Below are 13,497 nucleotides of genomic sequence, written 5' to 3' on the forward strand. Positions count from 1 at the left end.
GGGGGTGAGTTGGGGGTTAATGGAGGGATGAGGACACATTTGTAACACCTTAACCAATAAAGAAATTAAAGATTAAATAAATAAATAAAGATTTATCTTTACTGTTGCAGGTATTACAGATGTCCCTCTTTGTATCCCCCACTAACCTCCTCCCCTCTCTCTTCCCCACCCCAGGCCATCACCCCACTATTGTCTGTGTCAATGGGGTATTCTTATATGCGTATAGGTTTTTTTGGTTGACATCTTCCCCCCACCCCATTTCCTCTGAGGATCCTTAGTCTGTTGCATGCTTCCATGTCTCTGGATCTATTTTTAAAACTATATTGTATTGGTTTCAGAAAGGAAGGGAGAGGGAGAGAGAGATAGAAGCATCAGTGATGACAGAGAATCATTGATCAGCTGCCTCCTGCACTCCCCACCCTGGGGAGGGATCGAGCCTGCAACCTGGACATGTTCCCTGAATGGGGAATCGAACTGTGACCTCCTGGTTCATAGGTCCACACTCAACCACTGTGCCACACCGGCTGGGGGAGCACAGAAGATTGACCTCCCGGCTCACAGGTTGACACTCAACCACTGAGCCACGCTAGCTGGGCTGGATCTATTTTGTTTGTCAGTTTATTTTGTTCATTAAATTCCACATATAATGGAGATCATGTGATTCTTCTCTTTCTCTGACTGACTTTCTTTCACTTAGCATGATACTCTCCAGGTCCCTCAAAGGGTAAGCGATCCTTCTTTTTTACTGCTGCATAGTATTCCATGGTGTAAATGTACCACAGCTTTTTATATCCACTCATCTGCTGATGGGCACTAGGGCTGTTTCCAGATCTTAACTCTTATAAATAGTGCTGCTATAAACATAGCGGTGCATACATTCTTTCTGATGGGTGTTTCAGGATTCTTAAGAGATGTTCCTAGAAGTGGGATCCTGGGTCAAATGGCAGTTCCATATTTAATTTTTTGAGGAAACTCCACACTGTTTTCCACAGTGGCTGCACCAGTCTGCATTCCCACCAGCAGTGCACTAGGGTTCCCTTTTCTCCACATCCTCGCCAGCACTTGTTTGTTGATGGTAGACATCTGGCAGGTGTGAGGTGATATCTCATTGTCATTTTCATTTGCATCTCTCTGATGATCAGTGACATTGAGCATTTTTCTATGTCTCTTAGCCTTCTGTATGTCCTCTTTGGAAAAGTGTCTATATAGGTCTTCTGCCCATTTTTTGGAGTGGATTATTTGTCCTCCTTTTGTTAAGTTGTATGAGTTCTTTATATATTTTAGATATTGAACCTTTATCAGATGTATCATTGCCAAATATGTTCCCCCATGCAGTGGGCTCCCTTTTCATTTTGATGCTGTTGTCTTTTGCTGTGCAGAAGCTTTTTATTTTAATGTAATCTCATTTATTTATTTTTCCGTTGTTTCTTTTGCCCTAGGCATTGTATCAGTGAAAATTTTGTTACATGAGATGTCTGATATTTTGCTGCCTGTGTTTTCTTCAAGGATTTTTATGGTTTCATGACTTACATTTAAGTCTTTTATCCATTTTGAGTTTATTCTGTGTATGGTATAAGTTATTGGTCTAGTTTCATTTTTTTACATGTAGCTGTCCAATTGTCCCAACACCATTTATTGAAGAGACTCTCTTGACTCCATTGTATGCTCTTATCTCCTTTGTCAATATTAATTAAGCGTAATGGCTTAGGTCGATTTCTGGGTTCTTGGTTCTGTTCCATTGATCTATATGCCTGTTCTTGTGCCAGTACCAGGCTGCTTTGATTACGGTGGCTTTGTAGTATTACTTGATATCTGATATTGTGATCCCCCCAACTTTGTTCTTCTTTCTTGAGATTGCTGTGGCTATTTTGGGTCTTTTTTTGTATTCCATATAAATTTTTGTAGTATTTGTTCTAGACCTGTGAAATATGCTGTTGGTAATTTAATAGGAATTGCATTGAATCTATAGATTGCTTTGGGTAATATGGACCTTTTAATTATGTTAATTCTGCCAATCCATGAACACAGTATATTCTTCCACTTGTTTGTATCTTCTTTTATCTCTTTTTAAAATGTTCTATAGTTTTCCAAGTACAGGTCTTTTTACTTGCTTGATTAAGTTTATTCCTAAGTATGTTAATTTTTTGTTGCAACAGTAAATGCAATTTTTTTTTTTAGTAATTCCAGGTGATACTTTTGCATCCTGCTACATTGCCAAAATCATTTATTAATCGAGTAGTTTTTTAGCAGAGTCTTTAGGGTTTTCTATGTACAATATCATGTCATCTGTGAATAATGACAGTTTTACATTCTTCTTTCCAATTTGGATGCCTTTTTTCCCTTCTTTTCTGATTGCTGTGGGTAGGACTTTCAGTACTATGTTGAATAAGAGTGGTGAAAGCAGACAACCCTGTTTTGTTCCTGTTTTTAGAGAAAATGGTTCTAGTTTTTTCCCATTGAGTATGATGTTGGCTGTAGGTTTGTCACATATGGCCTTTATCGTGTTGAGTTATGACCCCTTTATTCCCACTTTGCTGAGAGTTTTCATCAAAAATGGGTGTTGGGTCTGGCTGGTGTTGCTCAATGGTTGGGCCCCATGAACCAGAAGGTCATGGTTTGATTCTTGGTCATAAATATATTGCTGGTCCAATTTGCTAATATTTTGTTGTTGATTTTAGCATCTATGTTCATCAGGGATATTGGCCTATAATTCTTTTTCTTGTAGTGACTTTACCTGGTTTTGGAATTAGGATAATGCTGGCCTCACAAAAAGAGCTTGGAAGTGCTCCTTCCTCTTGGATTTTTTGGGCTAGTTCAAGGAGGACAGGTGTTAGTTCTTCTTCGAATGTTTGGTAAAATTCCTCTGTGAAGCCATCTGGGCCTGTGCTTTTGTTTGCTGAGAGTTTTTTTTTTTTTCTACTTCTATTTCATCAGTTGTTATTGTTCTTTTCAGGTTTTCTGATTCAGTTTTGAAAGGTTATATTTTTCCAGAAATTTGTCCATTTCATCCACATTGTCCAGTTTGTTGGCATATAGTTGGACATAGTATTTTCTTGCAATCCTTTGTATTCCTGTGGTGTCAGTGGTTATTTCACTTCTTTCCTTTCTGATTTTATTTATTTGGGTCCTCTCTCTTTGTTTCTTGATGAGTCTGGCTAACAGTTCATCAATCTTGTTTATCTTTTCTAAGAACCAGGTCTTGTTTTCAGTGATCTTTTGTATTGTTTTTTTGTTTGTTTGTTTGTTGTTGTTGTTTTTTGTCTCTGTGTCATTTGTTTCTGCTCTGATCTTTATTATTTTCTTCCTTTTACCTAGTCTGGGATTTCTTGTTGTTCTCTTTCTAGTTCTTTAAGTTGTAGGGTTAAATAGTTTATTAACAATTTTTCTTGTTTCTTGAGGTTGGCCTGTAGTGCTATGAACTTCTCTCTCAGGACTGCTTTTTCTGTGTCCCATATGTTTGGGGGGGTTGTGTGTTCATTTAAAAAAATAGATATTGAGATAGATAGATAAATAGATAGATAGATTTCAGAGAGGAAGGGAGAGGGAGAGAGAGATAGAAACATCACTGATGAGAGAAAATCATTGATCAGCTGCCTCCTGCATGCCCCACACTGGGATTGAGCCCACAGTCCAGGCATGTGTCCTGACTGGGAGTCAAACCAGGACCTCCTGGTTCATAGGTCCATGCTTAACCACTGAGCCATGCTGGCCAGACATCTCTTGGGGACTCATGCTGCTCATGGGCACTTGGCTCTCTCACCATCATACCAGCTGGGCATGAATTCAGGGATTTTAAAGTGACTTCAGCAAGCTCAGGATGTTTGTTTAAATTTCATCTCAAATGGAGCAAGTGATGTCATTTTTTTAAATTCATCTCCAATTTTTCATTAGTAGCAGTCCCAACACTTTCTTCTCTGAATTATAGTTACATTATCTTTCAAAGAAAGAAATGATTCCATATTTTAAATGTGCTAGTGTTGCAGTACAGACTAACCTTAAGACCTCACACATGGTGGCACGGTCCTGCTATGCACATCAAGGACACGCCTACACCACAGGTGATTCTCCGTGTGATGTTCACAATGCCAGCACACGCCTCTGCCCTGTGCAATAAGAGGATGCATGGGCCATGCTCAGCTAACACTACAAAGGTTTCCAAACATGCTCAATATCTGAACTGATCTCCTCTCTGACAAGCAACAGGCAGCAGTGGATGGCACAGGGCCAAGATCAGAGTATCACGTTTTAACAAATGTTGCTCTAGGGTCATTACTCTTCCTGTGTCATGGTTGCTATAGCAATTGAGTGTCAGTCATCTGATACTCCAATGTCTTGCCCTCCACCTGCACCTATTTCACGCCACCATGAGCCATCCTTTGGGGAAGCACAATGCCACTGGCTGCCAGAGACCCAAGTCCTTTCCCCCTGACAAGGAGGGGTGATCTGTACGTTCCCAAATATGTGAACAGCTGAATCCCAGAGACCATTTTCAGGATGTATTTCATGAGACACATTCAAATAGAGTAAGTGCAGGGAGCGAGCAGTGCTCTTATCAGAAACCTGAGAGGGAGGGGCTGTGCGGAGGAAGCAGCGAGGAGCCCGGCCCTGGCAAAGGCAGGCCAACAAGATGACTCTGCCGGGAGGGCGCCTGGGAGAAAGACCCTTCCCTTTGCTCTCCTCTGGGAAGGGCTGTTGCTGTGTGGCTTACCTTGGAGGGTAGGCACCTGGGCAAACCGCAGTCACCAGCTCTCATTTCTTGCACTTCTGAGCTCCTGGCTGGAGATTTGCATTTCCTACGACTTTTTCTGAGCCTGGGAGTATTTAAATCATGGCTGTGGTGTTATCCTTTTGTGTGCACATGGTTTAAAAACTGTGCAAGCACAATCAGTCAGTTACTACATATTTGTGCACTTGACTCGTACCTCAGCATGTAAAATACTAGTAATACTGGCTCATCCCAGAACTGTCTATTGTCCAAGGGAGGAGCTCACACCAATTTAAACCATTCGTTCCCAGAGGTCTCCTGTGGCCCTGCCCATGTTTCCCTCTGAAATGCCTTCTCTGCCAGCACCCTAGGGCAGCCAGCTCCTGCCCGCTCCCCATCCCATCGCCGAAACCCTTTCCCCACCTGCCAGGCCTGAAGAGGCCAACACCACCCAGTGGCTGGGACACCAGGGCTTGAGGACACGGGTGGCGAGGACCCTGCTTGCCCCGCTGCGGCCTGTGCTAAGCAGAGCCACGGTGTCCTCGGGCTCAGCGACAGGAATGGCGCGGTGGGAGCTCCCACTGGCTGGCATTGGGCATGTCATTAGAATGTAGCAACAATTTCGTTTTTCTTGAATTTATTTTCATGGTTACCTCCTATTTATAGAAAATGAATCTAGTTTCATATTTAACATAGTGATCTAATATTGCATTTTCAAAAAGTGTATTTAAATTGAAACAGGAGAGACATTAAAAACAAAACAAAAAACAGGAGGTGGGCACACATGGCTAAACCTGGATGCGGGCAGGCCGATGGACCTGGGGTCACTTAGGTGGCCGTGTCTTGGAACGACCCCGGGCTGGTCTCCCCACTTTCACCCTGGCCCCGCACAGTGATATAGTCATTTCCTGTGGCGTCCTTAATAAATCACTGCAAAATGGGTGACTTAAAGCAACACACACTTATTCCTACGCAGTTCTGGAGGCCAGAGGTCTGAAGTCAGTCCTACGGGGCTGAAACCAGTGTGTGGTCAGGGCTATACTCTCTTCCAAGCTCCTGGGTGGATCCTTCCTTCCTCTTTGCCTTTAAATTTTTTTTCCTTTGGAAGAAATATTCATTAATGTGCCTTTTAATTATTCAACATCAACGTGATTTGTTTTGCACAATTTAAATGTATTCTACAAGATTTCCCCCCACTGAGCTAATTTATTTTTTAGTTATAGTTTCTACTTATTGTTGACATTATTACGGATGTCCCCCAGTTACCTCCCCTTTGGCCCCTCCACCCAGACCCCGCCCTCCCCTCCTCTGGCCCTAACCACACTGCTGCCTGTGGCCATGGGCTGTGCACATGTGTTTTGGCTATTCTCTCCACCTCCTTCCATCCCACTTCCTTGCCTCTTCCGACTCCTGGTGGCTCCGGCCTTCCTTAGCTCGTGGGGGCCTCCCTTTCACCTCTGCCTCCCTCTCCACGCGGCCCTCTCCTCTCCCCGGGCCTCTCCTCTGTGGGTCTCTTATAAGGACGCTTTTCGTTGGATTTAGGGCCCACCTTAATACATCTGCAAAGACTCTTTTTCCAAGTAAAGTCCCGCTCACAGGTTCTGGGACGTGGGCCTGTCTTTGGGGGAGGCCACTGCAAGTGGGTCCTGTCCCTCCTCTGCTCAGAGCCTCTGCACCCTTCCCTCCGCTCCTGCCACTCTCACTCATCACCTCCCTGCAGCCAGCAGAAGGGCTGGCCTCCTGGATGTTTCTGGAACATGGTGGGCTTATTCCCGTAGCTCTCCTCCCTCGGAATTGGAGGATCCTCTCTCACTTCTTCAGGTCTTTGCTCCCCTGTCACCTTCTTGATGAAACTGCTCCCTGCATATCATGCTTAATAATGTGGTGGCCCTGCCCCACATCTGGCCATCTCCCTCCCTCACTCTCAGCTCTAACTCCCTTCAGATCTCTTGTCAGCAGGCCACACTCTGTCTCCCTCATGAACCCGTCAGCTCTGCAAAGGGAGGAAGTGCTGTGAGTTTGTCCACTGCCTCCGATTCTAGAATACTGCCCGACTTGTAGTAGCTGCTTAATGAACATGGTGACTAAGCCGTTGGGGGAAGGTGTGTTGGGATAGAAGGTAGAGTGAGATTAGGGAACCCTAGGGCTCATCCCAGCCTGAAGACTAGGGGTGGAGAGTCGAATCCAAGACCTGCAGCATTTTGTTGGCCACCAAGTCTAACTGTCCCTGTCCCTGTGTTGATCTATAGCAGGCTCTTGGCCCACCTTTTAAAACTTGAGACTTGAATCTTGCTTCTTTTATATTTTTCAGATGTAAGAAAGGGAGAAATTCTGTCTGTTTATACATTGAGAAACTTCCCAATGCATAAACTTCTCATGCTCCATTTTAGGTAAACCACACACACACACACACACACACTCACAAACACACTCAGAAATAGGGATTATCCCTGAAAATAACTTTTTGTTTTTTATTTATTTATTATAAAAGCATGATTCACTGCAATCAATTAAAGTCATACAAAAACAACAAAGAAAAAAATCACCAAGTACTTTTATTTTTTTATTATCTATTTTTATTTTTTTTACACCCCAGTGACCAGACACTACATAACTTCATCTGTGCTCATCCCAGTAAATCCCACACCCATCTAGCACCATGCCTAGTTTTTAGAATATTATTGACTATAGTTGCTACGCTGTACTTTACATCCCCATAACTATTCTGTAACAACCAATGTGTACTTCTTAATCCCTTCACCTTTTTCACTTCTCCCCCTCAACCCCACTCCCATCTGGCAAGCAACAAAAAGTTTTCTGTATCTATGAGTCTGTTTCTGTTCTGCTTGTTGATTTTGTTTGTAGATTCAACTGTTGATAATATGTATTTATTGTTGATAATATGTATTTATTGTTGATAGATATGTATTTATTACCATTTTATTATTCATAGTTTTTTATCTTCTTCTACTTCTTCAAGAAGACCCTTTAGCCCTAGCTGGTTTGGCTCAGTGGATCTTCAATTCTAAATGACAGCTTTGCTGGGTATATTATTCTTGGTTCTAGGTCCTTGCTTTTCATCACTTTGAATATTTATTGCCACTCTTTTCTGGCCTGCAAAGTTTCTTTTGTTTTGACAGTCTTATGGGATCTCCCCTGTAGGTAACTAACTGCTTTTCTCTTGTTACTTTTAAGTATCTTTAAAGTAACTAAATACTAAAGGCTTTGTCTTTAGCCTTTAGTATTTTCATTATAATGTGTCTTGGTGTGGGCCTTTTTGGGTTCATCTTGTTTGGGACTCTCTGTGCTCCCTGGACTTTATGTCTGTTTCCTTCACCAAGTTAGGGAAGTTTTCTGTCATTATTTTTTCAAATAAGTTTTTAATTTCTTGCACTCTCTCTTCTCCTTCCAGCACCTCCATGATGCGAATGTTGGTGTGCAGAGGATCCTTACACTATCCTCATTTTTAAAAAATTCCTTTTTCTTTTTGCTGTTCTGATGGGGTGTTTTTTGCTTCCTTATATTCCAAAACACTGATTTGATTCTCAGCTTCATCTGCTCTACAGTTGATTCCCTGTAATTATTCTTTATTTCAGTTAGTGTTCCCTTCATTTCTAACTGTTGTTTTTTCATGCTGTTGAAGTCCTCACTAAGTTCCTTGAGTATCCAGTGACTTTAGTATAAAAATGGCCTGTCTTGGCTCATACTTCACATTTTCCTAAAATTCCTCAAATAAGCAGCAGCTGTCTGGCCTCAGCATGCTCTGTACCACTAACCAAGTAGGCTCAGGCCCACCACTAGCAGCAGCCGGCATTGGTTCAAAGTTTGGACTCACCTGGGCACTTCTAAGTCCAGTACAACAAGCAGCTATATGCAGATCGCTTTGTAGTTTATGCCTGGTGGCCCCAAGCAGAGCACAGACAGTGGCTGACCTTGGCCTGCACCTCCCAGGAGGCCCCAGAGCCCCAGAGCCAGTGTGTCCAGTGGGCAATTTCAGATCACATAGAAGAACCACCACTCAACCACTTTCTAAGCAACACACTCAAGGGTGGACTAGTGGGTACCAGAGCCCTGCTGAAGTACCAGAGTCCTGCTTTACGTGGTGGGTCCTTGCATAGCTGATCCTTCAAGGTGGTTGGAGATCAGTGGTCAGTGGTTGCAGCCAGTCCTTACAGCTGATCGGCCTGGGTAAATCCCTCCCATTGATGTACCAACAGCAATCAAGACTCAACTACAACAGAAGGGTGTACAGCCCACATGAGGGGCCCAGTTGGGGTGACTGAGAAGGCTATACCCCTAGACCCTGGCCATGCTACCTAGCATGGGAGACATAGCAGCTCTACCTAATACATGGAAACAAACACAGGGAGGCAGCCAAAATGAGGAGACAAAGAAACAGGCCCCAAAGGAAACGACAGAATAAATCTCCAGTAAAGCAATTAAACAACATGGAGACAAGCAATCTACTAGGTCAGTGGTCGGCAAACTGCAGCTCACAAGCCACATGCGGCTCTTTGGCCCCTTGAGTGTGGCCACGAAGTTTCAATGGCACCGTACGTGCGCGCCCGCACGTGGTATTTTGTGGAAGAGCCACACTCAAGGGGCCGCAGTTTGCCGACCACTGTACTAGGTGCAGAGTTCAAAACAAACACCAAGTCCTTTTAAAGCTCTTTTTCAGAGGGAAGGCCAGTGAGCCCCTGGGGTGCTTCTGTTCTCAGGGCAATACGTGAGCCAGGGGAGCAGCTCAGAGAATCCTAGAGCCATCTTGGTGCCAGCCCTTGCCAAAAATTTGAAGATGAACACAGAGTCTAGTTTGAAACTTGCAATGACGAGTCTCTGCAGTGGCGTGCCCTCTCTGAGAACACTGTGCTCCTTTTTCCGGTGGAGCCCTTGGCTGGGCCAAGCCCCTCCCCTCACTGGTGTGGAAGCTGAGGTCGGGCCTTCGCTCTCCTTGAGGAGGAAGAAAAGGAACTTTGTTCAGCAAAGTTTGTCCACCTGGACCTTTCAACTGTGAGTCCCAGGCCTGTGAACTTGGACAGGAAGGCACTGGGAAAAGTCTGCCTCTGGGGGGAACTGACCGAGCTGCGGCCAAGAATGTGCTGGAGAGATCAGCCAGCACCGTGGGGGCAGGGAGGCAGGAGGGACTGGGCTGCCTGTCCCCATGAAGCTGTCCCCTCTGCAGCCCTGCAGGCTGGCCTCCCATCCCTCCTGGGGTTCTCAGAGGAAGCTCTGCAGGAGCACACCTGCCACCCCCCTCCTTCCCAGGATTGGGGAGCCTGGGGAGAGAGCCCTGGCTGCTGGAGTCCCTGGCTTGTGACTTTCATAGGCGACCTCGTTTCTAAGACACAGCTTTCTATCTGTGAAATGTGCTGATAGCACCTCAGGCAACCAGAATCTGAATTATTGTGCAACGAGAAAGTCCAAGTGGTCAGAGGGTCTGGGCAGTGCCCTCTGCCCGCAGCCCCGTGGGCCAGGCCTCAGCATTCCTCCCTAGGACCCCTCTCAACCTGTCCCTCTGGGTCCCACCCCTGTAGCCACCTCTCTACTCCATCCTCTCAGTGGATCACCTCCCCCAATGACTCGATACCCAAAGGCCCAGAGGGGGGTCTTGGGAAGGCTGTAGAGCTTTGCTCAACCCTACCAGGACCCCCTGGAGAAGCCCTTTAACCTTTCTGAACCCTGGGTCCTCCTCTATGAGGGACAGGTGGTCATGTCCACTTCACAGAGCTCTGTCCACTCAACCTGTGGGCACCCTGGTCATTGTTGGCCCCACCCTCTGTTCCCTGCTGGGCTGCCTTGGGCCCCTTTGTCCTTTGCAAAGATGCTCACCTCAAATCTGCACATCCTGCCACTCCTTCCGGGCCGTGGGATAGGTACACTTTCATGCCCCTAACTGCAGTTCTGCTTGCTCCCAGATGGGCACCGATAGCAGGAGAGTCTGCTGTCCGCTGAGGCAGAGCTAAGCAGCCAAACCAGGCAGGGGTGGGGGTGGGGTGAGGGGTGGGGGCACAGGCCACTTGGAAGGGAGGAGGAGCTGCTGGAAGGGCCACATGGTCAGCACACACAGGTCTGCTGGAGCTGGGGCTGTGCACTAGGACCCCTTTCCCTGCCCAATTGTCTGTTGGTCCATGTGGCCTTCTAAGGGGCACTACCCTGTCCTGCCCACAGCCAGGTCTCTGAACCCTTGCTTTCCAGGCTGTGCCTCTGTGGGAAACATGCTCCCTCGCCCTCTCTCAAGGCCGACTCTGAGAAGCTCTCTGTGTCCAAGGCCTCGGGCACACAGATCCTGCCCTCACAATGCCTCCTGTGGCCTCCGCCTCCGACCTGCAGGCTAGTTTGGTCCCAGGCTGTGGCCTTCAGGGGGACTTGTAAGTGGGACCTTTCACCCCTGCAGTATCAGTTCTCCCCACCTGTGCCGGGGCCCCACATCCCAAGGCCTCCCCCCTTCCCAGCCTTCAGACTCCTGGCCCCAGGTAGCAGGAGTGAGCACCTGGGGTGGGCGTGGGGAAGGGCCGCAGCTGAGTATCCGGGTCACCAGGCCGCGTGCTCACCTGTCTGAGGTCAGCCCTCTGAACCGCAGAGAGAGGAGCGCCCCCCAGAGGAAAGCCAGGAGGACTTTTACCCCAAGGAAGGTCACCAGGGCCAGTGCAACATGAACTGTTTGCTGAGATTTCTTGTAGAGGGACTCTCTCTCTTTACGTAGGAACTCGAGAAGAGATCTCTGTGGGGAAGGGGTGTGAGTGCAGGACGCCTGCAGCTGTGTTGCTAACGTGAGAGAAGAGCCTGGAGGAACTGAGGTCCCCAGGGGGATGCCATCGCCAGAGCAGAGAGCAGAGAGTCGGGTTCTTAGTGAGACTGCCTGAGCGTCTGGAGCAAACCTCGCCTGAAGTCCACCGCTGGGCTTTCAGCTGCAGGACCCAACACATCCCCTTTGCTGTTTAGGTCAGGGTGGTATGACTTTATGCCATGTGTGCCCGGCCCAGAGGTCTTCCTCTCCCCCATAAAGAGACCAATGGGAGCCCTGGTGGGAGCGTGATGTGCAGAGGCAGAGCTCTGAGAGGTGGAGGGCAGGTCCAGTGCTGCAGGGAACCAGGCAAGGGAAGAGGCACCCACATTCCCAGGAGGAGGCAGTGTCTCTGTGAGAGTGCAGACTGGGACAGGCTCCCAGCCATCCATGCCTGTGGGGCATCTGGGATTAGAACAGACTATAGAAGCCCCTGGATCCTCCGGTTCTGGGGAAAGGGCTGCCTGGTGCTTTTGAACACTGAGCACAAGACAAAGGAAATTCAAAGAACTCAGATAAGGCAGGCCTTGTTTTGACATGTGCTGACTTCCTGGGCCCAGCAGTTCTGGATGCACCTGGGGCCTCGGGGCAGGCTACCAGGCTCTTTGAAACGAGGGCAAGCTTTGGGAGAGGGCACCCTTGGTGCCCACTTCAGAGCCAGAGGCCCTGGTTTGGCTGGGGACTGGCCAGCAGGGATGTGACCACAGCGAGCTGGGTGTTGATGAATTTGAAGACATCCATGACCTTTATATCCCAAGAAGGCTGGGTTTGGGGTGTCTGGGGGAATCCCCACAGATGAACGGGCTCCTTGGCCAGCCTACCGGAACATGCCTGATGCCACTTGCATTTCCTAGGGCCGCGTGGCTGGGCAACACAGGCCGCACACCCCGAGGCCCTCCTCCACTTCCTCGGGGCCAGCCCACCACGGGCAGCAGCGTCGGCACAGCAGCGTGTGGTGTACAAGGCTCTACAGACATTTCTGTCCCTGGATCAAAGCCAGTGGATCCTTTGTTATCCTCTCAGCTGGGAATTACATTCAGGGAATGACAGCAGCGTAAACAAGACCGATGTGCATTTCTGTCTCACAAAAACAGCCCGCACCTAGTTATGTTAGGTGACAGCTCCACAATGTCCCCCGATCCAGGTTTCTTCCTTCTTCCCGCTCACCATTATCAACATGTGGCGTTCATCCTCAAGACCCCAAGATGGCTGCTGGGCCTCCGGTCACGCCCAGTGTCTAGATCAAAAGAAATGGGAGGATGGTAAGGAACAGAAATATGAAAGGCCAGTGTTGCTCTGGCCGGTGTGGCTGGGTTGGTTGGAGCGTCACCTCATGCACCAAAAGGTCACGGGTTCAATTCCCTGTCAGTGCACATACCCAGTTTGATCCCCAAATGGGGGCATGGGTGGGAGGCAACCGATCAATGTTTCTCACATCAATGTTTCTCTCTCTCTCAAATCAATAAAAACATATCCTTAGGTGAGGATGAGAGAGAAGGTGGTATTTATCAAAAGCCCACTCAGACTTCCACTCATTTGGCCACTTCCAGCTGCAAGTGAGGCTGGGAAATGTAGCTTGTCACCCGGTGGGGCTGCCATTTGAACTCAGCAAGACTGGCTCCTGAGTCTGTTCTCTAACTACTACACTGCACAGCCTTCCAGAAGCAATGCTGCATAATTAGACTTTGTTTTTACTTTATTTTTATGATTATATTTAAGGAAAGTTGATAGAAAATTGAAACCAGCCATTATATTACATTACATTACATTACATTATATTATATTATATTATATTATATCTACACTAATAAAAGAGAAAAATGGTAATTGGTGTACGACGCTACCCTTTTCATTGGCTAGTCAGGGCTATATGCAAATTAACTGCCAACTAAGATTGGCAGTTAACTGCCAATAAGATGGCGGTTAATTTGCATATGTAGGCACAATGCAGGGAGGTGAAAGGGAAAGCAGGAAGAAGCCCCCTGCCACTGACAGTGATCAGAAACCC

Source organism: Myotis davidii, unplaced genomic scaffold (assembly GCF_000327345.1).
Source record: "Myotis davidii unplaced genomic scaffold, ASM32734v1 scaffold648, whole genome shotgun sequence".
Taxonomy (NCBI): Eukaryota; Metazoa; Chordata; class Mammalia; order Chiroptera; family Vespertilionidae; genus Myotis; species Myotis davidii.